Source organism: Amia ocellicauda, chromosome 6 (genome assembly GCF_036373705.1).
Source record: "Amia ocellicauda isolate fAmiCal2 chromosome 6, fAmiCal2.hap1, whole genome shotgun sequence".
NCBI lineage: Eukaryota > Metazoa > Chordata > Actinopteri > Amiiformes > Amiidae > Amia > Amia ocellicauda.
The window spans coordinates 43832521-43860227 of record NC_089855.1 but is presented as its reverse complement, the minus strand read 5'-3'; the positions used below and the strand labels follow the sequence as shown (position 1 = coordinate 43860227).

The following is a 27707-nucleotide window of genomic DNA, read 5'->3' as shown; positions in this document are numbered from 1 at the left end:
GAGCTGTGATCCAGGTGATCAGCAGATCGGGCATAGGTGGGCATGTGGGCGGAGGAGGTGGAAGGCCGGTCAAGCAAATAAGCTTGCTAAGGTATGCAGCAGCAGCAAACAGCCCCCCCATCCAGCCAGCCAGGCAGTCTGGCTGGCAGTGACTGAGTGGTTGACAGACGGCAAGCAACGGAATGCACGTGCTCTGTGATGTCATAGCAGTCAGCTCAGAGAGAGGTTTGTGATGTCATCGCTGAGCTGGCTGGCTCTGTGTGTCTTGCTGGCTGTTTGTGTGTGTGAGAGAGAGAGATAGAGTGTGTGTTTGTGTGTGTGTGTGTGAGAGAGAGAGAGAGAGATTTTTTTATTTTTAACACCTTTATTTTACAAAAGAAAAACTAATAAAACATTAAAAACAAACTAGAAACACATAAAAGACATGAAAAAAACTCCTGACATAAAGACACAGCCTATTCTAACAACCACTACACACGTGCTACCAATAAAAGATTCAAATTAATTAAACCAGTTGGTTTAAATGTCCAAAGTGAATGGCACGGATGGCCGCCCCGACCCCCCACATCTGCAGAAAAGCGTCCAGGTCTCCCGTCAGGCTGTAGAAATTGTAATCCAGTCGCACTCTGGAGCTTACGAGAGACCTGAAGAGGGAGAGTGCACACTGTTGCTGCACCCGCTAAGTCTGACTTCTCCTACTGCTCAGGATTAGCCAGCTTAGCCTGCCCCACTAGAAAGTTTGCTAACTGACAAACATGTCTGTGGCGCTGCTTGTACTGGACTCACAAAATAAACACAGAGCGTGAGAAAAGGAGGCCCAGCTGCTTGAACACGCTCTCCAGTGTAGTGAACAGCAGCTCTAATCTAGGGCAGTGGCAGAAACAGTGAAAAAGTGTCTCTCTCTCCCCTCAGTAGGGGCAGGTGTCGCTCACTCTGGGGTCCAGTGTATGTGCAAAAGAGTTTGTTGCGATGACGCCATACAGAAGCCATGCAGAAGCGGGGGCTTGTTCAGGCTCCTCCAGGCCGGGCAGGCATCTTCCCCCAGAGCCAGGTGCTCCCTCCAGGGGGTGTCAGGGAGGGGCTGCAGCTGCTGATGGTGCAGCTCCCTCACACTGAGCTGATAGAGCTGCTGACGCTGAGCTGTGGAGACAGACACACTACAGAGACTGTGAGGCGACAGAAGGCGGCCTGATGAGCTAGGGGGGACTGAGAGACACAGACAAACAAGGGGAAAGACGGTATCAGGGTCCTTGGGCCAGCAGTGCTGCGTGAGAACCTGGAAAAGCCGCTCCACAGCGCCTATGGGAAGGGCGTTCTGTACTGCCCAGAGAAATCTGGTTACGACTCTCAGTGACCTCATACCCAGCCTGGCAGCCAGGCTGTCGGCACCAACGCACTGTCCCCTGTTAAAATCCAACAAATCCCTCAGCCGGATCACGTCGACCTTAAGCAGGACTGACCTGAGGCTGCTGGAGAGCAGGAGTGGACAGCTAAAACCGGGGTTCCACAGCCGTGGCTCCTCTAACAGCCAATACAGACTGCTGCCCCCCAGCTCCCTACCCAGGGAGAAGTGCTACCACACCTTTAAAACAGTACTATAAAAAACAGGCAGGGAAGGAAGTATATTGGGACGTGTCTTAAGTAATAACATGTGTCTGTCATAACAAGTGTCCAGGGCGGGAGACACAGGGGATCTGGAGGGTACTGGAGCCTCTGAGCTGCCTGCAGCCGAAAGGCACTCAGCCTGCTTAACAGATCTACCAACCCCTGTCCCCCCTCCTGGAGCGGCAGGTACAGCATTGCTTTGCGCACCCAGTGCAGCCCGTCCAGAAATCCAGGAGCAGGGTCTGTATCTGGGACACCAGGGCCGGTGGGGGGTCCAGACATGCATAAGTGTGCCAGAGCATGGAGGCCACCAAGATATTAATAACAATTGCTTTCCCCCTAAAGGAGAGCTGGGGCAGCAGCCAGTGCCATGCCCTCAACCGGCTCTGTACCCTCTCCAGCAGGCCAGCCCAGTTCTCCTGCGTCTCCCCCAAAGTCACACCCAGCACCCGAGGGCCTGAGAGAGACCACTGCAGCCCCGCAGGGAGGGCAGGGGGTGCAGAAACCTCCCACACCCCAACCAGATGAGCGCTGCTCTTGCCCCAGTTGACCCTGGCTGAGGAGGCCCTGCTGAACTCCTCCAGACACTCCCACAATGACCTGGACGTCTCGCTGGCCAGACTGTGTGTCTCAGCAGCATAGGCCGACACCCTTGGGTGACAAGGGATGGACAGCCCAGCTAGCAGCCTGTGCTGCAGGGGCTCGATAGAAAGGGAGTATAGCATCCCTGACAGACTGCAGCCCTGTCTGATGTCTCAATGGATGGGGATAGGCTCACTCACCCTTATTGAGCTCTTGCATTGCGCAGGTCAGCTCTGCCAGATTTAGAAGGGCCTCCAGCCCCTTGACCCCATCCTGTGGGAACTTAGGCAGACCCTGCAGAAACTGCTGCTGCTGCTCCAGGCTGCCCGGCTCTGCGGAGTACAGCTCCCTATAGAACTGGGCGGCATGACTACGCATCTCTTGCCCATCCTGCAGCACGCGGCCCTCAGCCGTCCTCAGGCAGAGCATCACCCTGCTCTGCTGCCGCCTGCATTCCAACCCAAAGAAGAACTTGATGGGCGCATCCATCTGTGTCAGGCTCTGGAACTGCGAGCGCACCATTGCTCCTCGAGCCCACATCCCCAGCAGCTCTGACAATGCCTGCTGCATAGCTTTGAGGTCCTCTAATGCCCCTGAATCTCCAGAGTCCAAGGCTCGGTGAAGCACCTGAATCTCTCCTTCTAACTCCTTCTTAGATTCATTCAAGCTGTCAGTCCTATGCTCAGTGTACTTCTGGCAGAAGAGCCTGGTCTGAACTTTGCCAATGTCCCACCACTGTATCAGGGAGGCAAACCTAGGGCGCTCTGATCTCTGCCAAAAGAAAAGAAAAGAATTACAAAAAATCCTGTCCTGCAGCAAGCTATTATTGAAAAGCCAGTAGGCACTGCGCAGCCGGACAGGAGGCAGGGTGACACTCACAGTGACGAGACAGTGGTCAGTGGTCAGGTGGGGGTGATATGGAAGCCACCGATCAGATTGACATGAAGTCTAAAGGTATAAAATCTATCCAGCCTGGCTAGCGACATAATGCTAGAACCCGGCCTCACCCAGGTGTACTGTTTCACCTTTGGGTTGGCATTCCTCCAGACATCGACCAGATTGTGCAACTGTGTATTACCTTCCAGCTGTTTTGCCGACTGTGGACTGGGCTCCAAATGATTCCTATCTAATCTATAGTCCACAGTACAGTTCCAATCACCCCCCCAAAACCAGGATCTCCTCAGCCCCACAGTCTGCTAGCGCTTTGCTGAGCACCGGAAACACTGACAGTCTGTCTCTCACAGCATTGGGGGCATAGATATTAATAAACACAAAGGTCCTTCCCCCGCTCTCAGCCTTTACCATCAACAATCTTCCACCAACAAACTCTGTTTTCTTAAAATAATCCATTTTTAAAGTGTGTGAAAATAAAATCCCCACTCCCCCACTCACACTAGACCCTTGGCTAAACACACTCTCTCCTTTCCACTCCCACTGCCACTCACACTCATTCACACTGTCTGCGTGTGTCTCTTGTACAAATAAAAACATACTATTAACCATCACCATTAGATTGCAAAGCAGTCCTGACAACACTCTTTCCACTTCTTTTACCTGTAGCACTCCGGCTCACTAAACTCCGCGAGTGCCACATCCTGCAGGATCACTTGTGCAGATGCCAGGAACTGCTTTGCATCAGGGAAGAAGTTTTCTAAAACTATATTCCTCTTCCCCTTTGTCTCCCTTAAAAAATCCTTAATGCTTTTAGCACTGTACCCCGCAGTGTCAGTGGAGACGGGCTCGCCCTGGGAGTCAGCGATGTCCCCCTCAGCAGCGCTATCCGAGTCTGCGCTCTCCACAGCCGCAGCACTGCACTCAGACTCCCGGTGCCGCAGCCGGTCGGCCACCTTGGGTTGAGACGGCAGGTTCCCCCAGACAGACTCCCCTGACTGCGAGTCACGCCGCCCCACAGCCCCAACACCGTCTCCGGGATCCTCCTCACCAGCCGCCCTCGCAATATTCGCCTTTTTAGACAACTGTATCAACGGCCTCAGAAGACGGGGCAGACTGCTTCTGCTGTCTTTTCCTGGGCACTTTAAACCCATCATCACTGGCTAAGTGTTCAGTCTTGGTGGCGGCCGCATCCGCAGCAACAGCAGCTCCCTCCTCGGCTAACTGAGCCCGTGGCTGCTCTGCATTCTCACTGCTAGCAGCTTCCCCACTAGGCTCCCCTACTCTGTCCCCACCGAGGCCAGTAGCGTTTGCCACCGCCTCCCCCTCATTGCTCCCCCGGACGGCAGAGCCGACACCAGACGGCCCTGCCTGCTCCTCACCTTCCTCTCGCCCGGCCGCCGGAGCCTCTCCCTGAGGGCAAGAGCGACTGATGTGCCCCTGCGCCCCGCACCTCAAACACCTCATGGTATCAGTTGACACGAACACCACGTACACTAACCCGTCGATCTTAAACTTCAGAGACAGGCTTAACTAATCGGCGCTGTCTGCCAGCATCATGAAACCCTGTCTGTGGTAAGAGAGGACGTGTTTCAGCTCCGGGGCGCTGCAGCCCAGCAGCACCCTCCTAATGGCGCAGGTGAGCCGGCCATACCGACTCAGCTCCCCCGCCAGCAGATCGTTGCTCAGGAAGGGGGGCACTTTGGATGTAACCACCTTTTCAGCCGGGGTGGACAGAGGGAGCGTGGGCAGGAAGGTCCCCTTCACTGTGACCCCCTCCTCCATCACATCTTTCACCAGCGCCTCAGAATTCAGGAAAACCACGATGCCCTTATTCATTCGAGCCGCAGGACGATGTTCTGGAAGCCGACCATCCTGCCGATCTCCATCGCACAGTCCTCTACCGACACCTACTCCTGGGACACGAGTATAAACCCGTGCTTTCAGGTCAGCGTTTCGTAATTAAATGAAGGGGGGGTCTCCCTGCCCGCAACGCCATGTTGATCTAAATCGAAAAACAACCCCCTAAACCCGAAATGTTTAAAACCAACAAACGATTAAAACTATCTATAAAAATTCAAGAAAAGGAAAGAAAAAGAGTAGTAAAAACACACACACACTCTCTCCAAACAAAACTCCCACCACCACTGACTTCCCCTATGAACTCCCAGCATGCAAAGAGGGAGAGAGAGAGAGAGAGAGAGAGAGAGAGACAGAGAGAGAGAGAGAGAAAGTGTGTGTGTGTGTGTGTGTGGGTGGGTGGGTGGCTGTGTTAGTGCCTGTCAGTCTGTCTTCTGTGTCTGTCTGTCTCTGTCTCTCTCTCTGTCTCTCTCTCTCTCAATTCAGTGCATTCATATTGTCAAAGCAATTGGACATTCAAACATACATTTATACATACATACATACATACATACATACATACATACATACATACATACATACATACGAACATATATATGGAAAAGAAACAATACAATTATAAATCACAATAAGATGTAATAGAGTACAGGAAAACAAAATGTAATAAAATGTGATCTTTAATACACACAAATATGTATAGTTGGTCGGAAGCGTCTTGGAATCGGGTTCCTCTTCATGGAGGGGAACGTGGATGAGTTTGTACCATTCTTGGGAGGCTCTGCCTTGTTGGGGTTTTGCTGTGATCCAGGTGAACAGCAGATCGGGCATAGGTGGGCATGTGGGTAGAGGAGGAGGAAGGCCGGTCAAGCAAATAAGCTTGCTAAGGTACGCAGCAGCAGCAAACAGTCCCCCCATCCAGCCAGCCAGGCAGTCTGGCTGGCAGTGACTGAGAGGTTGACAGACGGCAAGCAACGGAATGCACGTGCTCTGTGATGTCATAGCAGTCAGCTCAGAAAGAGGTTCGTGATGTCATCGCTAAGATGGCTGGCTCTGTGTGTCTTGCTGGCTGTGTGTGTGTGTGAGAGAGAGAGAGATAGAGTGTGTGTGTGTGTGTGTGTGTGAGTGGGTGGGTGGGTGGCTGTGTTAGTCTCTGTCTCTCTCTCTGTCTCTCGCTCTGTAGATGCATCATAGGGAACATATGTAACAATCTCTCTTTTTGTTTACCAAAAATGAGAATGAACGTATTTAAAGTGGGTTTTGCCTTGTTTGGAAACGTTTTAAGATTATTTATGAAGTGTAAATTGGATTTGTCTCAATTCTCTGTAGTTTTCAATATATGTGCCATTCAGTAGCGTTCATGTTACAGATGTGTCCTATGCAGTGGTAAGGACAATAAAATGTCAGTAAAACTTTATTTTAGAAATTATAGAGGGGATCAAATGCAAATAGAGGGTCCGCACTAATTATCTAATTTACCAACAACATTTAAAACTTGGTCTTGCGAAGCTGCAAAAAATGCTGTATAATCGTATGTGTGTTCATACACCAGCTGCTAAAGTCTGATAGCTTTGATCTCATATTTTTTTTCTCATGAACACCAAATGCTGTTTGGTTGATTTTTACAGAGTATGTCATAAATTCTGTCATAAAACCTGACAAATTGTATGCTGTAATATTGAATATTTTCAAAGTTACATCATTTGTTTGTTTTTCCTATCATGTTACAAATGTTCCCTATGTGAAATATGCATTATATCTTAATAATGTCAAAACAATTAAAGATATACAGATTATTATTTGTGGTAAAGTTATAACACATTGCTTTTAACTATGTGTGTCAGTAAAAGTTTAAAAAATCCTGACAGTTTTTTATTGATCCTGCAAAATAAGTGTTTAGGGAACATTTTTAACTTAAAGTAAGGGTTAGTGTTAGGGTTAGGGTTATGAATATAATTGATATATAGAATTGTTAAGAACTGTAAATGTTTAAATTCAATTTTTCATGGATTGTCTGAAAGTTTCAGTTCTATATTCGGTTTTGAAACTGTTTTCTTTCTATTTGTGTATATGAAAGATATACATCTATACAATATCTTCACTATTATAGATAAACACATTTTTATTTTCGGCATTGTTAAAGCACATTGGTATTACCTATGTGTATCTTTAAAAGTTTAAAATTCCTAAAGGTTTTTTATTGATCTTGCAAAATAAGTGTTTAGAAAAATTGGTAACATAGAGTTAGGGTTAGCCACTGGGTAAGGGTTACATCTTCAACAGTAAATTATTTTTTGTTAATTATTCTCATCAATGTTAAAGAACAATAAGATCTATTATGTGTGTCGATAAAATGGTGATATTCAATAACGTTTGCTGGGGGATTCTGCAAAACACATATTTAGGGAACATTTGTAACATATGAATTACGATTTGCCATAGACGCGGAATGAGTTTGATTGTGATGTTAAAGACGCAGTCGCCTCGGTGCTGATTATTATTGCTGTGTTTCTCCACTTCTACTCCACACTTGGGAACGCCCACATCCAGTGACGTCAGCGTTCGATTCCAAGACCGGTGGAAAAGCGGGCCAGTTCACAATAAGATCAGCTGGATCCCAGGCCGAGCAGCGGCTCTGGCTCCAGCACCGGCACCATGTCGGAGGAAAAGCGCTAAGTGAGCTCACACTGAGCTCAGTGCAATGTCTGCTCTGGAGAGCTCACAGTGTGACCTAGTCGTGAGTTCACGTCTTTACTGGGTAGTCCTTGACAACTTAGTCGACTCAAATCTTGGGCTTAATTGGTCAAAATTACCATTGGTAGAAGGTACTCAGGGACTGATGTGTAGAGAGACTTATTAAACCTGCAGGATTGTGGTTTTCCCCGAACAGAATTAACCAGCTCACCACAAAGGAACATGGATGTTGCTATTGCAACATGGATTACACAAAAACATTGAAATCCAAGTTTGCAGTGGTCCTTGGGCCATTGCGTGGTGATCCAGATCACTTCAGCACGAATTTTGCAGTGGTCTGGACTACAACTCCAGGGACTACTGTGCAGTGGTCCAGACCTCAGAAACTGTATGCATATGAACAGTGAAGTAGGCATCATAACTGTAGCCAATACTTTGTGGTTAAAATACTTAATTTAATCCCTGTATTGTACGGAATAATAATAACAACTGTAAAACATAAGAGAAGGGCCTGATTATAAATACAATACACAATAGACTAGAACCCTTAGAATGTAATAATATGAACATTTTCATGATTAGTATGATTGTGGTTTGGATGATATATTAATGCAAGTTGACAACATATTTTACAGAAAATGGGTTTTAGGAATTGTGTCAAAATACTAAAAGAATTGTCTTAGGGACCACTGCTCCTTTTTCCAGACTAATGTATAGCCCACTTTTCTTTTAAATTATGTTTAAAACAAAATTGAGAAAGCAGTGGTTACTTCTGAATCAAACATTTTGGCCCCCTCACTCAATCTGTAAGTCCTGCAGCAAACATTGGAATATGCATAGATATTTGCACAGACTGGTATAAATGTCCCTAATAAATAACCAAATGCCATTTTTGTTGTTTCAAATATGCCCAATATCTTACCAGTATGTCCTTTTAGTATGTCACTGTCTCTCAAATTAGTGCATTTGTATTGTCAAAGCAATTGGACATGCAAACATACATACATACATATGGAAAATAATCAATAAAATTATCAATCACAATAAGATGTAATGAAGTACAGAAAAACAAAATGTAATAAAATGTGATCTTTAATACACACAAATATGTATGGCTGGTCGGAAGCGTCTTGGACTCGGGTTCCTCTTCATTACTTATAACGCTTTTGCCTTTTGTTTAAGCTTTCCATGGAGGGGAACGTGGATGAGTTTGTACCATTCTTGGGAGGCTCTGCCTTGTTGGGGCGGAGCTGTGATCCAGGTGAACAGCAGATCGGGCATAAGTGGGCATGTGGGCGGAGGAGGAGGAAGACCGGTCAAGCAAATAAGCTTGCTAAGGTACGCAGCAGCAGCAAACAGCCCCCCCATCCAGCCAGCCAGGCAGTCTGGCTGGCAGTGACTGAGTGGTTGACAGATGGCAAGCAACGGAATGCACGTGCTCTGTGATGTCATAGCAGTCAGCTCAGAGAGAGGTTCATGATGTCATCGCTGAGCTGGCTGGCTCTGTGTGTCTTGCTGGCTGTGTGTGTGTGTGAGAGAGAGAGAGATAGAGTGTGTGTGTGTGTGTGTGTGTGTGTGTGTGTGTGTGTGTGTGTGTGAGTGGGTGGGTGGGTGGCTGTGTTAGTGTCTGTCTGTCTGTCTGTCTTTCTGTCTCTCTCTGTCTCTCTCTCTCTGTCTCTCGCTCTATAGATGCATCATAGGGAACATATGTAATAATCTCTCTTTTTGTTATCCAAAAATGTGAATGAACGTATTTCACGTGGGTTTTGCATTGGTTGGAAACGTTTTAAGATTATTTATGAAGTGTAAATTGGATTTGTCTCAATTCTCCGTAGTTTTCAATGTATGTGCCATTCAGTAGCGTCCATGTTACAGATGTGTCCTATGCAGTGGTAGGGTCAATTTTATTTTAGCAATTATGGAGGAAGAAATGGAAATAGAGGGTCCTCACTAATTATCTAATTTACCAACAACGTTTAAAATTAGGTCTTGCGAAGCTGCAGAAAATGCTGTATAATTGTATGTGTGTTCAAACACCAGCTGCTATAGACTGATAGCTTTTGAAGACTCTGTATAGGAAGTTGAAGAAAGTGTTTTGTGATAATTATATAATGTTTTATATTAATACTAGCATTAGAAGTAGTTTTGTATACAGGCTGAGCAGATTAGATTTAGCAGGACAAGTAAAGGGTCAACAAGGTTGGTTTGATAGAAACTCCTGTCAGTAATGAAAGATTACACAGTGCCGAAATAGCCTACAGCTGTCTGCTGAGAATTTGTTTATGACTGAATTGTTTCTCCAGACAGGAAAGGAATTGTTTTTGTTAAAGAGCGATTGACACTAGGTAAATGAAGACCGTGGGATCGCATCTTCCTAGTGCACATCAAAGACAGACATCTGCTTTGGATCCATCACCTCTTCACGGGAGGACAGATCGTAAAACGGAGCCGGACCTGTATCTTCTGATTGGATGAACGGCCGTAAGATGTTACTTCATTTTTCCAATAAAGTTGTACTCATGTCTGTAAATATTAAGTCTCACTGAAGGAATTATTCCTGACGTGGGGCTTCCGAATGGCTCAATTAAAGTTCTGTTTGCTTTATCTCCAAGACTTCTCCACTTATTTCTAAGACACGGTTCTACAACTTGGCGTCACGAACGAGGATCTGAACTTGCCTCCACTCCTGGGACCAATGCATGGGTGAGTACCTTTAAAATGACCACCCTGTATATTTAGATTTGATCTCGGGATTGTGTGAGGCTCTCAGATTGTAATTTAAAGAGAACCTGTGGAGAGGTAGAGGTAAAACAAACAGAAAGGTTGACTTTACAGCGGAGGATCACAGTAGGGTGAACTCCAGGTAAGACAGATCTGTGGGGAGAGATGCCAAGGGAACCGAAAGGTACGACGAGGCCTGCTGAGCCCCAGGTTAAGCAAGGAAATCCTTGTACACCAGGGCCAGAGTTAGTGGTAGTCAATAACCAGACGGAACCAGAGGTACATAAAGTCCAACGTTATAGCCCCATCGTTGGCAAAGATAGGATTGCCATAATGGCGTTAAATAAGTGTCTGTATGTGAATTCCTACAAGTTTTAATTGTTAAACTTAAAATGGTAAAGGCAAGATAAAAAAACGACAAAGTTTTCATAATTCTTTGTCTGAATAATAAGAATTTAGAGAGGAAATTGATCATAATAGATCAAGAAAACACCAAAGTAGTGTATTTCAAAGATTATTTTACATCTGATTTTTAATAATAACAATATAATGAATTAATAAATGCTAAGGGCTGTTTGAGACACTGCAGGGTCAACAAAACACACCACTAATCTAATATCTGGATTATCTTTGGATGTCAATCTGTATGTGCTTTGTGTGTTTATGTATATATATAGTCTGAAGGTTATGTAAGGTAAATGTCTGTTTTGTATGCTTTGTATTTTTAATATTGTGCATAGTACAGAATAAGACTGAGAAGGGAAGTAACCAATAATTTCAGAATTAAATTTACAATTACGCAGTTATTGATGTTTTAACAACAGATTAATGAGGATTTAGACATTTAACTGTATACAGAGTGCATAAAGCATCAGAAATAAGAAATGAATAATGCATCTATTATAAGAATAATGTTAAAGTAATATAAAACATACACTAAATACATAGATTAATAATACTAATAAAGTAAATACATAGTAATGGTGTTCTCTAAGCCTCAGAACAATAATTTGTTTGTTAAAAATCATATTATGGAGAAATTCTGTTACGTCAAATTAAAGGAAAACTAAAGGCTGGAATTCACAGGAGCAGCACACTGGTGCAGCCCTGAGTGACAGCCTGATGTAAAACCCATAGCAGGAGAATGTAAACAGTATAGTGACATATTATAGTCTTATTTTAGAAAATATTTGGTTATTGGTGCATAGCATAAAATACCAGAAATAAAAGTTAAAATTAGACCTTGGATTTAAGATGTGTGAATTAGTCAAAGGGTAAGAATTTTAAGGATACTATAGAGTTATAAATTATGAGCATTAAATAAGTGAGCTAAAATTAGTATTGCATAATTTTGAAGGAAAAAATAAAACTTAAAAATACTATTAGAATGAGTTTTACCAACCAGAAATAAAAAAATAAAGGTTGAAAATTGAATTAGAGCTAATTTTTGTAATGGGAATCTGAGGAAACAGTGAAATTTGGTGAAGATATAAATACATAGATAACCAGATACTCCAGGAAATTAAAGGTGTGGTCATTTGGTAGCTGTGAGTTCCACAATGAAGAGTTTTTGAAATCCCCAGATATAAGATCCCTAAATACAAGGTGTAGGTAAGAAATGAACTATTGATCAGTTCAATCTGGCTTTGGGAACAGTTCTTCTGAACATGTAGCGCTGTAGATTGGACTTCAATAGGAGGAAGAGACACAATAAAGACATATATGAGCCGTGCAGGCTGACAGTCTTAGTGCCCACGCAGGCTCTTCATTGGGGAAATCATTGACTGAACACATTTTTTTGAAAATTTGTTTTCCTGAGGTATCTGGGAATCATTATTGAAATCAATTAAAATGCTTATTTTCTAAAAATATATTTTATTAGGAAAATATCTTAATCTGTTAACTCAAATAATGGAGCGAAATATGTGTATAAATACTAATAATACATGTCAATAAATATAACCTGTATTGTCTAGGAAAGGAGAAAGAACAGTTGTTAGGATACAGAGTGATGTTTTCAGAGGGGGCGTTGGGGCAGTGAAAGTGTCTGTGAGGTCAGCTCCCCACTGAGAGAGATAAGAGAGCTGCCTTGTAACTAAATACAGATGTACTACTACAAACCAAGCAACATTGTCAACCGACAGTAATGTTTTGGGAAATCGAGAATAGTAACATTACTAATGCTAATAATACTGATGTTGATACAGATGAATAGAAAAATAACTACTATTATCTGTCTTCACAGGAACCAGCAACAATGAATTTCCCTCACATTTAGTCCACAGGTTCCCTAATCAGTGCATATTCTCCCCTCTCACATTGGCCTCCGCTCTAAGTGCTGCAGCCCATAATCCGTCCTCATGGCCACTGATGCCAGCGTGTGTGGACGGACAGGAGGGAGGGGGATGGTGGAAACATACAATGCTTACCATACTCTGGTAAAAGTAATAAACCAACTAACTCTGCTGATTCCAATTGACAACAGGAGGGTGGCGATGTCCAGGAATAGACGGACAGATTATTAACAATGCATTTCTGATTGATTTCAGGTGCTGAAAAATAACAATTTTATCTTTGAGGAAAAGGCCTGAAGAAACAATATGGAAATAGATTGGGAAGAAACATGAATAGTCATACAACTCCAACCTCTTTTAAATCTAAGCACAAGGATACAGAGTCTGGTGGGACTATGGGCATTTCATGAACTATCCTTTCCATAGTTTATTAGAGTGACTACTGGATTGAAAGAATTGTGCTGTTTGGATGTGTGACTGAAGTGTGAAATGATATGTGATGTTTCAATGTGATGTAAGTGGATACACACTGAATAATGCTACTATGGTGTATTGTATTATTGTATATTGGAATTGAGTGAAAAACTAGTTCTAAAAAAATGTATGTGATAACAAAGCCAATGCTTTGTAATGAACGAATAATACATATTTGCTCTAGTTAAAAAAAAAGGTTATATTGCATAATAAGTCTATTGGGCAATAGAATTGGCTTTAGAGCAGTGCCAATTTGGTTCTAACTTTTGGGAAATATAACTATTTTCTTCTCCCGGTTTTGTATTCCTATTTTGCAAAACCGTTTTTAGGTGCTCAAGTCTATCTGAATCAAAAGTCCCATCTTCTGGAAACCTTAACTTTCTGTCACCTATTGTCCAGTCAAACCACTTGTGCACATCGCGCACATCTTCACTCCATAGTTATCATACATATATCTGACACGTGTACCTTTGGGTGGCGGGTCACCCATTTTACTGGAGCCGTTACCACGCATTTTCTATGTAACGTTTTGTACACAACTACCAAGACATACAAGCACACAAAATAATAACAAAATGACAGGGGAAAAAAGAAAAAAAGTAAAAAGAAATAAAAATATAACAAAACAAAACACAAATTAAAATAAATCCTATATACGAATAATAACAAACATGTTTTTCAATATGTTTGCATTTATATAACTTGTATATAACTTCATGACGTTTCTTCATTTACCATTTATGGTTCTACAAAACACGTGCATTTATATTATCACCGGCATATCAGATATTGAACAATTTTTTTTTTTCTAATTGTAGGTCAAACCTACCCTGCAGTTTTACTGACACACTTTTGTCGACGGGAACCCAAACAGGAAGACACAGTCCTGTTTCTTCACAAACAAGAAGACACAGTCAAGTTCATGGCAACCCAGGTTAAATAGGAAGACACAGTCCTATTACTTCATAAACAAGAAGACACAGTCAAGTCTATGGTAACACTAAGAAACTTTGTTTCTTAACAAGCAAGAAAACATTTCCTGCCTCAAGTAATTGATATAAGGCAAGCAACAACGTTTAATAAAATATAGATTGCGTTACCTTATCGTCAGAGGGCCAGGCTAGCAGACAAGTGAAAGCAAAGCATCGCAGTAGGGAATTTTTCAAAAAGGTTCCTTTACCTTTTTCTATTTTGCTGGCGCGGTTTTGCTGGTCATTGGTCTGGCCATTCCAGTCCTCTCTGTCAGGGTTAGCAATCCCATCCTCGTCGCCATGTAATGTGGAAGAAAAACCATCTTCAATCAGGTTGGAACGTTCGTTGCAATGCCTTTAATACACGCAGCGTGGAGAGGAACAGTGAATCAAGAAGATCCCAAAGTCGCTCTGCCTTCATTTAAAAGTCAGAGGCTTTTATACACAAAAAACAAAGATCTGGTTACAATCACAGAGTCATTACTATATTATCATTAGAGAGTTAGCTAAGCAGAATATATATCAGAGTTCATAGGTCAACACATGGATTAGGGGGCAGGCACTTCAATCATACTGTTTGACAATATCTCCAAGGTCCTCATAGTAAATAACGAACAGAAAACAAGCTACCTTCTGGCATGTCCTCCTGGCTTGACCTTATCTTTCTTAAGTATACAAGAGAGTAGAATAGATATGAGGGAATGAATTCTAACTTTCCTTCCGCAGTGCCCAACACCTACCAGTATGTCCTTTTAGTATGTCACAAAGGTTCCCTAATTAGTTTTCCTGTATGTTATGAATGTTCCCTAAGCATGTTACGAATGTTCCCTAGTTTATGTTACAGATGTGCCCTAGCACTTCTCTCTCTCAATTCAGAGCATTTGTATTGGAGGGGAACGTGGATGAGTTTGTACCATTCTTGGGAGGCTCTGCCTTGTTGGGGCGGAGCTGTGATCCAGGTGAACAGCAGATCGAGCATAGGTGGGCATGTGGGCGGAGGAGGAGGAAGGCCGGTCAAGCAGATAAGCTTGCTAAGGTACGCAGCAGCAGCAAACAGCCCCCCCATCCAGCCAGCCAGGCAGTCTGGCTGGCAGTGACTGAGTGGTTGACAGACGGCAAGCAACGGAATGCACGTGCTCTGTGATGTCATAGCAGTCAGCTCAGAGAGAGGTTCGTGATGTCATCGCTGACCTGGCTGGCTCTGTGTGTCTTGCTGGCTGTGTGTATGTGTGTGTGAGAGAGAGAGAGAGAGAGAGAGAGCGAGAGAGAGAGAGAGAGAGAGAGAGAGATTTTTTGATTTTTAACACCTTTATTTTACTAAAAAAAAACAATTAAAACAAACTAGAAACACATAAAAGACATGAAAAAAACTCCCGACATAAAAACACAGCCTATTCTAAAAATGCTCAATAAAAACCACTACACACGTGCTACCTATAAAATATTCAAGTGAATTAAACCAGTTGGTTTAAATGTCCAAAGTATATGGCACAAAGGGCAGCCCCGACACCCCACATCTGCAGAAAAGTGTCCAGGTCTCCCGTCAGGCTGTAGAAATTGTAATCCAGTCGCACTCTGAAACTTACGAGAGACCAGAACAGGGAGAGTGCACACTGTTGCTGCACGCGCTAAGTCTGACTTCTCCTACTGCTCAGGATAGCCAGCTTAGCCTGCCCCACTAGAAAGTTTGCTAACTGACAAACATGTCTGTGGCACTGCTTGTACTGGACTCACAAAATAAACACAGTGCGTGAGAATAGGAGGCCCAGCTGCTTGAACAGGCTCTCCAGTGCAGTGAACAGCAGCTCTAATCTAGGGCAGTGTCAGAAACAGTGAAAAAGAGTCTCTCTCTCCCCACAGTAGGGGCAGGTGTCGCTCACTCGGGGGTCCAGTGTATGTGCAAAAGAGTTTGTTGCGATGACGCCATGCAGAAGCCATGCAGAAGCGGGGGCTTGTTCAGGCTCCTCCAGGCCGGGCAGGCATCTTCCCACAGAGCCAGGTGCTCCCTCCAGGGGGTGTCAGGGAGGGGCTGCAGCTGCTGATGGTGCAGCTCCCTCACACTGAGCTGATAGAGCTGCTGATGCTGAGCTGTGGAGACAGACACACTACAGAGACTGTGAGGCGACAGAAGGCGGCCTGATGAGCTAGGTGGGACTGAGAGACACAGACAAACAAGGGGAAAGACGGTGTCAGGGTCCTTGGGCCAGCAGTGCTGCGTGAGAGCCTGGAAAAGCCGCTCCACAGCGCCTATGGGAAGGGCGTTCTGTACTGCCCAGAGAAATCTGGTTACGACTCTCAGTGACCTCATATCCAGCCTGGCAGCCAGGCTGTCGGCACCAACCCACTGTCCCCTGTTAAAATCCAACAAATCCCTCAGCCGGATCACGTCGACCTTAAGCAGGACTGACCTGAGGCTGCTGGAGAGCAGGAGTGGACAGCTAAAACCGGGGTTATACAGCAGTGGCTCCTCTAACAGCCAATACAGACTGCTGCCCCCCAGCTCCCTACCCAGGGAGAAGCGCTGCCACACCTCTAACACAGTACTATAAAAAACAGGCAGGGAAGGAAGTATATTGGGACGTGTCTTAAGTAAAAACATGTGTCTGTCATAACAAGTGTCCAGGGCGGGAGACACTGGGGATCTGGAGGGTACAGGAGCCTCTGAGCTGCCTGCAGCCGAAACGCACTCAGCCTGCTTAACAGATCAACCAACCCCTGTCCCCCCTCCTGGAGCGGCAGGTACAGCACTGCTTTGCGCACCCAGTGCAGCCCGTCCCAGAAGAAATCCAGGAGCAGGGTCTGTATCTGGGACACCAGGGCCGGTGGGGGGTCCAGACATGCATAAGTGTGCCAGAGCATGGAGGCCACCAAGATATTAATAACAATTGCTCACCCCCTAATGGAGAGCTGGGGCAGCAGCCAGCGCCATGCCCTCAACCGGCCCTGTACCCTCTCCAGCAGGCCAGCCCAGTTCTCCTGCGTCTCCCCCAAAGTCACACCCAGCACCCGAGGGCTTGAGAGAGACCACTGCAGACCCGCAGGGAGGGCAGGGGGTGCAAAAACCTCCCACACCCCAACCAGATAAGCGGTGCTCTTGCCCCAGTTGACCCTGGCTGAGGAGGCCCTGCTGAACTCCTCCAGACACTCCCACAATGACCTGGACGTCTCGCTGGCCAGACTGTGTGTCTCAGCAGCATAAGCCGACACCCTGACCGCCTGCTCTGGGTGACAAGGGATGGACAGCCCGGCTAGCAACTGCTTCAGCCTGTGCAGCAGGGGCTCGATAGAAAGGGAGTATAGCATCCCTGACAGACTGCAGCCCTGTCTGATGTCTCGATGGATGTGGATATGCTCACTCAGGCCACCATTGATCTTCAGCACACTAAAGACACGACAGTACAGCAGCTGAATAAATTCTACGAACCGCGGGCCGACACCAACTGCTCTCAGCACCTGAAACAGGCACTGCGGCCGGCATGATGTCTCTGAGCCGCTTAGCCAGAGCCTTAGACAGGATCTTATAGTCCTGACACAGCAGCGCCACTGGCCTCATGTTCACAATGGAGGACAGATTCCCCTTCTTGGGCAGCAGGGTCAGAATAGCTCTACGACAGCTAATGGGCAGCAGCCCAGCTCACAGGCCCTCCTGCAGCACTGAGAGCAGGTCCGGGCCCAGCTCAGTCCGAAACTCTGAGAAAAACTCCACAGTGAGCCCATCCAGCCCCGGTGCCCAGCCCTTATTGAGCTCTTGCATTGCGCAGGTCAGCTCTGCCAGAGTTAGAAGGGCCTCCAGCACCTTGACCCCATCCTGTGGGAACTTAGGCAGACCCTGCAGAAACTGCTGCTGTTGCTCCAGGCTGCCCGGCTCTGCGGAGTACAGCTCCCTATAGAACTGTGCGGCATGACTACGCATCTCTTGCCCATCCTGCAGCACACGGCCCTCAGCCGTCCTCAGGCAGAGCATCACCCTGCTCTGCTGCCGCCTGCATTCTATCCCAAAGAAGAACTTGATGGGCGCATCCATCTGTGTCAGGCTCTGGAACTGCGAGCGCACCATTGCTCCTCGAGCCCGCTTCCTTAGCAGCTCTGACAATGCCTGCTGCATAGCTTTGGGGTCCTCTAATGCCCCTGAATCTCCAGAGTCCAAGGCTCGGTGGAGCACCTGAATCTCTCCTTCTAACTCCTTCATAGATTCATTCAAGCTGTCAGTCCTATGCTCAGTGTACTTCTGGCAGAAGAGCCTGGTCTGAACCTTGCCAATGTCCCACCACTGTCTCAGGGAGGCAAACCTAGGGCGCTCTGATCTCCATCTCTGCCAAAAGAAAAGAAAAGAATTACAAAAAATCCTGTCCTGCAGCAAGCTATTATTGAAAAGCCAGTAGGCACTGCGCAGCCGGACAGGAGGCAGGGTGACACTCACAGTGATGAGACAGTGGTCAGTGGTCAGGTGGGGGTGATATGGCAGCCACCGATCAGATTGACATGATGTCTAAAGGTATAAAATCTACCAGCCTGGCTAGCGACATAATGCTAGAACCCAGCCTCACCCAGGTGTACTGTTTCACCTTTGGGTTGGCATTCCTCCTGACATCGACCAGATTGTGCAACTGTGTATTACCTTCCAGCTGTTTTGCCGACTGTGGACTGGGCTCCAAATGATTGCTATCTAATCTATAGTCCACAGTACAGTTCCAATCACCCCCCCAAAACCAGGATCTCCTCAGCCCCATAGTCTGCTAGCGCTTTGCTGAGCACCGAAAACACTGACAGTCTGTCTCTCACAGCATTGGGGGCATAGATATTAATTAACACTGTAGCATTATGTTGCGTGTATTTTTATAAGAGCATTTTAGCTCTGAGCTGAAGCACTGACCTCTCCCCCCAAAGTTATCAGATTTTCATAACTCATCAGCTTGGAACTGGTTTACATCAAAGTGACAGTTTTGGGGAGGATGGCACCACAATTAGGCCAAATAGTTTGGAATCCTGCTGTGGGATGTCTGGAGAAGTGGGCCTGTAGGTAACATAACTCTTTGAACTGGAAATCCAATCTCACAAACTCAAGAACCAATCACCTATTGATCTGACAGGCGTATACAGAACAGCACACGGTCTCTCTCTCTCTCTCTCTCTCTCTCTCTCTCTCTCTCTCTCTCACCTGAACCAGAAACTCGCTGCCACAGCTCAACCTGTAGCTCTGTTGCCAGAACCAGAAACAGAAACCAACTAAGTCTTTGCCAGCAACAGAAGAGTTAAACTGGGAGAAGGAGATTGAGCCGTACGAAGAATTCTTTTAAAGGACTTTATCAAATAAAGAATTTTACAGACTGCGCTGCCAGCCTGTGCCCACCTGATCAGTGGAGTTTTTACAGCTGGACAAGTCGACTGTATACGAAAGTGTCAGTCATTTAAATAGCTACTGAGTCTTAAGAAACTTGACCCTTGGAACAAACAGGGCCCTGCTTTCCTCAAAGACTTTGTCTTCAAGTAACTATGGTGGAAACCCTGGTTACAAAGAAGATTTTGTGCACAACCTTGGAGCCTTCAAACCAGTGGAAAATCGGTTTGGAAAAGACTCTACATTCGAGAAACCCCAACTTCCAGGTGCATCAACTGAATGGAAGTTCTTGGACAAAGCCGAACCGGACTGCCTTTGTTCCAAACCACACGGACCTCGTGCCGTGTGCTGTTATCTGAGCCCGAAGCCAGAGAGGCCTCTCTGCGACGAAGTTCAGATAAGTTTAACAGTTTGGAGTTCATGATTCATGACATTTGAGAAATCAATTAGAAATGTTAATCTGTGATTCATAACTCTAGAATGTGTAATATCATTTAGTTTTCTTCAATATAAATGTGTGTTGCATTAAACTGTTTTGTTGATAATTTTAGAAATAAAATCTGTCAACGCCGAGAAATATCTTCTCATTCCTGTTTAACTGTTTAGTCTGAAATTGACACAAGTTAATATACACCAGATTATAGGTGGCCCTGCCTATCCTTAATCATTGAATAATAATCAGTTAAGGGAAATTGTGGTAACAAGTAATGATAGGATCTTTCTCGGCACCTACGTAAATGAGACTGATATATACATAACGAGAAGTTACCTGACATAAATATTATCCTGCGTAGTTATTTAATGTCTGACTAACAATACTAATGAGAGACTCACCTTCGTCTTACTAACCGGTATTGTGGTCAATGTGTTTATAACCTTTTTTGTTTAACCATTTGTGTGATATCATATGCGATCACATGGTCTTTGATTTGGTCAAGGAAGTGATTTGTCTTTGAGTTGTTGATCCAGAGATGAATGTTAATTAGTTTTGCCCTTTTGTATAATTGGTGTAGTGCTACATTTAGTCTTTGTTTTTGAATAAATTTGACAATTTATATCTTTGGAATTGGAGTCTGCGTCCAATTATTACAGAAATTGAGTTCTACATGATTCCAGGATTCGTGATAAGGTGATACTATAAATTCACTTCTTGAATTGAAATTTATAAGTTTACCTTACGCTACAATAAACAAAACTATTATTTTGAAAGTGTGCAAGTTGTAGCCGAAACGGAAGCACACCGGAGCCCCGGAGCGCGGACGGAACAGAGTCGGATTAGCTATCAAAGATAATAACTAATAACACAAATAGACACAGACAATAATAACAACGGTGGTGACAGCACAGCCGTGAAGCCAAATAACCGAGCAATAATAATTGTTAATAAACAATAAGTAATGCTCATTTTTTCAGTCAATCTAAATAAATAGTTGAACTGAAAACTCATAGGTCAATTGGTTTCTCTTTTAAGATTCTTTTTAGAGGGAAGATGTGGTCAAGTCACAGATGTGCAATAATCATTTATTTTGACAAAAATAGGAAACTAATATCATTCAATTATAGTACTGAAAATAAGTAATATTAAGCTTCTGCTGGATTACAGTAAGAAACAGATAATACCCATTTTCTTCTTTCTCCTCACAGTACAGCTTATCTGGTCAGTCTGGTCAGGCAGGAAGCAGTGTTTCTCTCTCTCTCTCTCTCTCCTCTCCTCTCTCCTCTCCTCTCCTCTCTCTCTGTCTTGTGTCTCGTTGCAGGATGAAGAAGTTAAGAGAACTCAAATTCTCTTTGTTTTCCCTTTTATAAGGTTTCCTTCCAACCAATAGCATTTTGCCACCACCATGACTTGGGTGCTTTATTATAATGTAATTATGAAGTGGGGGTCCCTTCGAATTTGGCTAGGAACCGATAAGAGGACAGGTCCCTATTGGTCTTCTGGACATACAGACAAGGTTACCAGTGGCTACAAAGGAACTGTCCATTGCTTATATTTAAATAAATTCTGTTATCCAATCAAAAAACATAACAGCCATTACTGTTATCCGTCAGTCTGGTGTACTGTACGCTCCTATACAGTACTATCAAGAGTATGCGCTGCACACATTCATATCGGTTTCCTCTTTAAGTAAAGATGACATTTAAAAACCTTTACATTAAATCTTCTATTTAACATTTACCAAATTTTATAATTGATAATTATATATATACAGTATGTTATTACATAATTATTTAAAAAGCTATAATTCTTCTAAATAGTTATTTCTGTTCTAATTATTGTAAATAAGCAATTATTTTTAAAAGAGAAGAGTCTGGAATAAGAAATTATGCAGGTTTTCCATTATGTAGAGAGGGAAAAAAAAACACAGAAACTGCATGCAACTTCCATAATGCACCATTTTGGGCAACACAAATGTTCCCATGTAAATTAGACTGAGTTGACTATCAAATTTACATAGAGGACATTTAGCACCCCCTGGATGTGCCCTGGATGTGCATCCCACAAATCTCCATCAACTGCAAGATGCTATCCTATCAATATGGGCCAACATTTCTAAAGAATGCTTTCAGCACCTTGTTGAATCAATGCCACGTAGAATTAAGGCAGTTCTGAAGGCGAAAGGGGGTCAAACACAGTATTAGTATGGTGTTCCTAATAATCCTTTAGGTGAGTGTAGATTGGACAGATATGTTGTTTGTTAATGAAATGGTCATTATCTGGTCCGGTGTCACGCTGAATCCAGTGCCCCTACGAGTCATGTGTCCCGGGTTGGTTTGCGCATGAATAAATTCATTTTCTTAGCACAGGGCGAGTTACACAAAACATACATATTCTACAGTAAGAGAAGATCAAATACACGGTAAGATCTGTTACACTGATGTGCTTTGCGAGCGATCACACGCCAGCAGTTCTGACAATGTATTATTATTATTATTATTATTATTATTATGTATTTGTTAGCAGACGCTCTTATACAGGGTGACTTTCAAAACATAGGAGCATTGCTGTGTGTCTGGCAACAGGGACAATGCAACAGTAATTTTAGACCTTCATCACAGACTTCATCAATAAGCACAATATCCCATCAAAGCATTAACATCACCTGAGATGGTCCAACAGTTTATTGATCTGCCCACAATTGTGCCGCAAAAACCAACAAAACAGTCGCATCCGTTATCAATAGGCTAGCCAATTGTTTTTTAAATAAGAATAAAAGTAAAGATGCGCCACAAAATGAATGGAAATGTGAACTGTGAGCATGGTGACGAATGCATGTGAACTAATCCTGTATTTTAGTCAATACAGTGAAAGTGTCTGAAATAGCAAATCGGTGTAATTCCCTTAATGCATCAATACAAATAAATACAAATAAAAGGCTGATCTTTGCATATTCGTATACTTGTATGTTCGTTTCTGGTTTTCTACATGTGATTTCGTGTTTTTTGTTTGGTTTTTACAATGTATCTGTGCTGTGTGTAGACGTGGAATGAGTTTGATTGTGATGTTAAATAGGGTTTAGAAACACAGTCGCCTCGGGGCTGATTATTATTGCTGTGTTTCCTCACTTCTACTCAAATACAAAATTGAGGAAGCAGTGGTTAGTTCTGAATCAAACATATTGACCCCCTCACTCAATCTGTAAGTCCTGCAGCAAACATTGGAATATGCATAGATATTTGCACACAATTCTCTCTCTCTCTCATTCTCTCTCTCTCTCTCTCAATTCAGTGCATTTGTATTGTGAAAGCAATTGGACATGTAAACATACATACATACATACATACATACATATATATGGAAAATAAACAATACAATTTTAAATCACAATAAGATGTAATAATGTACAGAAAAACAAAATGTAATAAAATGTGATCTTTAATACACACAAATATGTATGGCTGGTCGGAAGCGTCTTGGACTCGGGTTCCTCTTATAACGCTTTTGCCTTTTGCTAAAGCTTTCCATGGAGGAGAACGTGGATGAGTTTGTACCATTCTTGGGAGGCTCTGCCTTGTTGGGGCGGAGCTGTGATCCAGGTGAACAGCAGATCGGGCATAGGTGGGCATGTGGGCGGAGGAGGAGGAAGGCCGGTCAAGCAAATAAGCTTGCTAAGGTATGCAGCAGCAGCAAACAGCCCCCCCATCCAGCCAGCCAGGCAGTCTGGCTGGCAGTGACTGAGTGGTTGACAGACGGCAAGCAACGGAATGCACGTGCTCTGTGATGTCATAGCAGTCAGCTCAGAGAGAGGTTCGTGATGACATCGCTGAGCTGGCTAGCTCTGTGTGTCTTGCTGGCTGTGTGTGTTGAACCGTCTTCGTGTCCTCGTGTCCCAGGAGTAGGTGTCGGTAGAGGACTGTGCGATGGAGATCGGAAGGAAGGTCGGCTTCCAGAACATCGTCTCAGTGGCTCGAATGAATAAGGGCATCGTGGTTTTCCTGAATTCTGAGGCGCTGGTGAAGGATGTGATGGAGGAGGGGGTCACAGTGAAGGGGACCTTCCTGCCCACGCTCCCTCTGGCCACCCCGGCTGTAAAGGTGGTTACTTCCAATGTGCCCCCCTTCCTGAGCAACGATCTGCTGGCGGGGGATCTGAGTCGCTATGGCCGGCTCACCTGCACCATTAGGAGGGTGCTGCTGGGCTGCAGCGCCCCGGAGCTGAAACACGTCCTCTCTTACCGCAGACAGGGTTTCATGGTGCTGGTGGACGGCGCCGATGAGTTAAGCCTGTCTCTGAAGTTTAAGATCGAGGGGTTAGTGTAGGTGGTGTTCGTGTCAACTGATACCATGAGGTGTTTGAGGTGCGGGGCGCAGGGGCACATCAGTCACTCTTGCCCTCAGGGAGAGGCTCCGGCGGCCGGGCGAGAGGAAGGTGAGGAGCAGGCAGGGCCGTCTGGTGTCGACTCTGCCGTCCGGGGGAGCGATGAGGGGGAGGCGGTGGCAAACGCTACTGGCCTCGGTGGGGACAGAGTAGGGGAGCCTAGTGGGGAAGCTGCTAGCAGTGAGAATGCAGAGCAGCCACGGGCTCAGGAGGGAGCTGCTGTTGCTGCTGATGCGGCCGCCACCAAGACTGAACACTTAGCCAGTGATGATGGGTTTAAAGTGCCCAGGAAAAGACAGCAGAAGCAGTCTGCCCCGTCTTCTGAGGCCGTTGATACAGTTGTCTAAAAAGGCGAATATTGCGAGGACGGCTGGTGAGGAGGATCCCGGAGACGGTGTGGGGGCTGTGGTGCGGCGGGACTCACAGTCAGGGGAGTCTGTCTGGGGGAACCTGCCGTCTCAACCCAAGGTGGCCGACCGGCTGCGGCGCCGGGAGTCTGAGTGCAGTGCTGCGGCTGTGGAGAGCGCAGACTCGGACAGCACTGCTGAGGGGGACATCGCTGACTCCCAGGGCGAGCCCGTCTCCACTGACACTGCGGGATACAGTGCTAAAAGCAACATGGATTTTTTAAGCGAGACCAAGGGGAAGAGGAACATAGTTTTAGAAAACTTCTTCCCTTATGCAAAGCAGTTCCTGGCATCTGCACAAGTGATCCTGCAGGATGTGGCACTCGCGGAGTTTAGTGAGCCGGAGTGCTACAGGTTAAAGAAGTGGAAAGAGTGTTGTCAGGACTGCTTTGCAATCTAAAGATGATGGTTAATAGTATGTTTTTTTATGTCTCAATTTTTATTTGTACAAGAGACGCACGCAGACAGTGTGAATGAGTGTGAGTGGCAGCGGGAGTGGAAAGGAGAGAGTGTGTTTAGCCAAGGGTCTAGTGTGAGTGGGGGAGTGGGGATTTTATTTTCACACACTTTTAAAATGGATTATTTTAAGAAAACAGAGTTTGTTGGTGGATGATTGTTGATGGTAAAGGCATCAATGCCCACCTATGCCCGATCTGCTGTTCACCTGGATCACAGCTCCGCCCCAACAAGGCAGAGCCTCCCAAGAATGGTACAAACTCATCCACATTCCCCTCCATGGAAAGCTTTAACAAAAGGCAAAAGCGTTATAAGTAATGAAGAGGAACCCGAGTCCAAGACGCTTCCGACCAGCCATACATATTTGTGTGTATTAAAGATCAAATTTTATTACATTTTGTTTTTCTGTACTATATTACATCTTATTGTGATTTATAATGATATTGTTTATTGCTTTGACAATACAAATGCACTGAATTGAGAGAGAGAGATAGAGAGAGAGAGAGAGAGTGACAGAGAGAGAGAGAGAGAGAAGTGCTAGGGCACATCTGTAACATAAACTAGGGAACATTCGTCACATGCTTAGGGAACATTCATATCATACAGGCAACATTTGTAAAACGAATTAGGGAACCTTTGTGACATACTAAAAGGACATATACTTGTATGATGTTGGGCACATTTGAAACAACAAAAATGGCATTTGGTTTTTCATTAGGGACATTAATACCAGTCTTTGCAAATAACTATGCATATTCCAATGTTTGCTGCAGGACTTACAGATTGAGTGAGGGGGTCAATATGTTTGATTCAGAACTAACCACTGCTTCCTCAATTTTGTTTTAAACATAATTTAAAAGAAAAGTGGGCTATACATTGGTCTGGAAAAATGCAGCAATGGTCCCTAAAGCAATTCTTTTAGTTTTTTGACACAATTCCTTAAACCCATTTTCTGTAAAATATGTTATCAACTTGCATTAATATATCATCCAAACTACAATGATACTAATAATGAAAATGTTCATATTATTATATTCTAATGGTTCTAGTCTATTGTGTATTGTATTTATTATCAGGCCCTTCTCTTATGTTTTACAGTTGTTATTATTATTCCGTACAATACAGGGATTAAATTAAGTATTTTAACCACAAAGTATTGGCTACAGTTATGATGCCTACTTCAGTGTTCATATGCACACAGTTTCTGAGGTCTGGACCACTGCACAGTAGTCCCTGGAGTTGTAGTCCAGACCACTGCAAAATTCGTGCTGAAGTGATCTGGATCACCACGCAATGGCCCAAGGACCACTGCAAACTTGGATTTCAATGTTTTTGTGTAATCCATGTTGCAATAGCACCTACCATGTTCCTTTGTGGTGAGCTGGTTAATTCTGTTCTTTAACATTAAAGAGAAAAATTAACATGAATAAACTTACTGTTGAAGATTATTATTTGATTATTTTTATTTCTTGGCAGACGCCCTTATCCAGGGCGACTTACAACATAAGTGCAAAAATACAGAGAAGTACAAGGCATCAATCATTACAAGTTCAACTTAGTTAAAAAATATCGCAATTCAAAATACATTTTAAAAATTCCAATTACAATTTACACAAGTACAGTACAAGACTTCCTACATCCTGGACGGTGAAAGCTATGTGCTGTCAAGATGTAGGGTTACAGACTAGGGCTACAGGAAAGGGAGCAAGGAGGAAAACATTCAAGAACGAGAGGAGCATAATAAGCTGAAGTGCTATCTAGCAGAGATAGAGGACTAATATTACAAGTGCGGTCGGAAGAGATGCGTCTTGAGTAAGCGCCGGAATGAGGTCAAGGACTCTGCTGTTTTGACTTTGGTGGGCAGGTCATTCCACCACCGAAGTCAAAACAGCAGAGTCCTTGACCTCATTCCGGCACTTGTGTAACCCTTGTGTAAGATGTAAGCCTTACCCAGTGGCTAACCCTAACTCTATGTTACAAATGTTCCCTAAAAGCTTATTTTGCAAGATCAATAAAGAACCTTTAGGAATTTTAAACTTTTAAAGATACACATAGGTAATACCAATGAGCTTCAACAATGCCGAAAATAATAATGCGTTTATCTTTAATAGTGAAGATATTGTATAGATGTATATCTTTCATATACACAAATAGAAAAAAAACGGTTTCCAAACCGAATATAGAACTGAAACTTTCAGACAGTCCATGAAAAATGGAATGTAAACATTTACACTTCTTAACAATTCTATGTATCAATTATATTCATAACCCTAACCCTAACACTAACCCTAACTTTAAGTTACAAATGTTCCCTAAACACTTATTTTGCAGGATCAATAAAAAACTGTCAGGATTTTTTAAACTTTTACTGACACACATAGTTAATAGCAATGTGTTATAACTTTTCCAAAAATAATAATCCGTATATCTTTAATTGTTTTGACATTATTATGATATAATGCATCTATCACATAGGGAACATTTGTTACATGATAGGAAAAACATACAAATGATGTAACTTTGAAAATATTCAATATTACAGCATACAGTATAATCAACACAGAACTGTGTCTATACTGAAAAGCTGTTGACATTTGAAAA

General features: G+C 44.1%; 2 non-coding genes across 2 annotated transcripts; one reads left to right on the top strand and one right to left on the bottom strand.

Annotated features, from left to right (window-relative positions):
- The first annotated feature begins 8761 nt into the window (after nt 1-8761).
- Nucleotides 8762-8876, top strand: LOC136752039 (U5 spliceosomal RNA). The gene has a single exon (XR_010817218.1). It is a non-coding gene; the product is annotated as a U5 spliceosomal RNA (small nuclear RNA).
- A 16452-nt stretch (nt 8877-25328) lies between these two features.
- LOC136751982 (U5 spliceosomal RNA) lies at nt 25329-25443 on the bottom strand. The gene has a single exon (XR_010817164.1). It is a non-coding gene; the product is annotated as a U5 spliceosomal RNA (small nuclear RNA).
- Between the last annotated feature and the right edge of the window lie 2264 nt (nt 25444-27707).